This window comes from Schistocerca serialis, unplaced genomic scaffold (assembly GCF_023864345.2).
Source record: "Schistocerca serialis cubense isolate TAMUIC-IGC-003099 unplaced genomic scaffold, iqSchSeri2.2 HiC_scaffold_1235, whole genome shotgun sequence".
Taxonomy (NCBI): domain Eukaryota; kingdom Metazoa; phylum Arthropoda; class Insecta; order Orthoptera; family Acrididae; genus Schistocerca; species Schistocerca serialis.
This window is the reverse complement of record NW_026047442.1, coordinates 477,501-480,000: the sequence shown is the minus strand read 5'-3', so window position 1 is coordinate 480,000 and position 2,500 is coordinate 477,501.

Here is a 2,500-nt window from a genome sequence, read left to right as displayed (position 1 = left end):
GTGCCTTAACCTAACCTACGTTGTGCCTTAACCTAACCTACGTTGTGCCTTAACCTAACCTACGTTGTGCCTTAACCTAACCTACGTTGTGCCTTAACCTAACCTACGTTGTGCCTTAACCTAACCTACGTTGTGCCTTAACCTAACCTACGTTGTGCCTTAACCTAACCTACGTTGTGCCTTAACCTAACCTACGTTGTGCCTTAACCTAACCTACGTTGTGCCTTAACCTAACCTACGTTGTGCCTTAACCTAACCTACGTTGTGCCTTAACCTAACCTACGTTGTGCCTTAACCTAACTTACGTTGTGCCTTAACCTAACTTACGTTGTGCCTTAACCTAACTTACGTTGTGCCTTAACCTAACCCATGTTGTGCCTTAACCTAACCCATGTTGTGCCTTAACCTAACCCATGTTGTGCCTTAACCTAACCCATGTTGTGCCTTAACGTAACCCATGTTGTGCCTTAACGTAACCCATGTTGTGCCTTAACGTAACCCATGTTGTGCCTTAACGTAACCCATGTTGTGCCTTAACGTAACCCATGTTGTGCCTTAACGTAACCCATGTTGTGCCTTAACGTAACCCATGTTGTGCCTTAACGTAACCCATGTTGTGCCTTAACGTAACCCATGTTGTGCCTTAACGTAACCCATGTTGTGCCTTAACGTAACCCAATTTGTGCCTTAACGTAACCCAATTTGTGCCTTAACGTAACCCAATTTGTGCCTTAACGTAACCCAATTTGTGCCTTAACGTAACCCAATTTGTGCCTTAACGTAACCTAATTTGTGCCTTAACGTAACCCATATTGCGCCTCAACCTAACCTATATTGCGCCTTAACCTGACGCACGTTGTCGCTGAACCTGCTCTGTAATTGTTATGCAACTCGTTAAATTAGTGTAGTGTTGCCTAACCGCAACCCTCGCAATATAGTTCGCTATTCGCACTGCCCGGTCCCCTGTGTATCGCGTCATGTTAAACACCTTGCAAGTGTTGCTGACTTTCCACATGCTCCTGCTATACACTGTAATGTGGATAGCAGCAGGACGTACATGCCCCCCCCTTCCCCCCTGCCTTCGCAAGCTGGTCGTTGAGAAGTTTGCATGTTCAATGCCCTTCGCATGCCGACATACTCAGCCTACGTTGTGGTACGGCCTGTCACCTGTCCGCGGATGTACGCAAAACCCACAAACTGTGCTGCACATTGGTCCGTATGTACTGAATGATACATCGTGGCACATGTGTGACCGTACGACGACTGCGCCTAGCAACGGCGGACCATACAGTCCAAATATTGTGGACGCAGCTACGTGTCGTCTCCCTTTAGGAGCTGGATTGCAGTGTGGTACGCCATTCAGACGTGTGGGAGGAACGGACGCCCTGGATGGCGATCAGCATGAGCAGTCTGTTGATGTAGTGGAGCGTGTATTCGGACGTAGTCGTCTCTTCTCACACACTGTGATAGCATGTTGCACCGCGTTCCACATCTGCGACATGCTGCAGAGGCCGGCTGACAGTCGTTCGCGCAATGGACACCGCATACGTACGGGGGCTACCTTCCACGTGTTCTCTAGGCGTGCACATGTTGTTGCGTCTATGTGGGCAGACGTAGTGTGTTGTGACACCTGACACAGGCATGCAATACTCGTTGCAAATGGCGATGGACGTCTACGTTTGCTGGTGACGTTACGCAAATGAACAACTGGTAACCCGTTGTGGTGCGGTTGTTCTCGCTAGAGGTGAATCAGTGTTGGCGACGATCGGTCGAGCTATTAACCGGTTGTTTCATGGATACCCACCATGCCCACGAACGTGAAAGGGGACCCACCATGCCCACGAACGTGAAAGGGGATCTGGGTGTGAGGCGATACGCGGCGGTGGCTGGGTGGGACCGTCCCCGGCCGGTGAGGGGGGGCCGCCCGGCGTGCTGGCAGCGCGGTGCGTGGGCGCACGCGCTACAGCCGGCTGGTGGGGGCGGCCAGTGGCAGGCGCGCCGGCCGACGGACGCGGCAGGCGGCGCAGCTGCGCGCCGGCGCCCCCTGCTCGCGGCGCCTTGCGGCCAAAGTAGGTCCTCGCGGGCCCGGTGCGAAGCGCGGTGGCCATCTGCAGTGTGCTGGTCCGATTGAGGACTGTGTGCGCTGAGGATGCGCCGCCGCCCGGCGCTCGGCGCCGCGACGCCGTCTGCTGCTCGGTCGCCCCAGCGGTTCTCGCAGGTGGTTTGTATCGCAGCTGTGCGGACGTGTTGGCGCGTGCGCTGTGCTGGGAGAGTTCGCTTCGGCACCCAAGTGGGGCTTTTGTCCTTCTGTGGCGCTGGCGTTGGAGCTGCCGGTCACCGTAGGTGGCGCGTGTTGTCTCCCGCCGGCAATGCCACGACAGCACGCTCCCGGGCCTCTGTCGGCAGCGGCAAGCTCAGTTGGGAGCACGGGTGGTCGCACCTAAAGCGTCTACTCGCCTAACTCCGGGCGATTGCGCCTCTCTCGAACCCGACCAAGTAC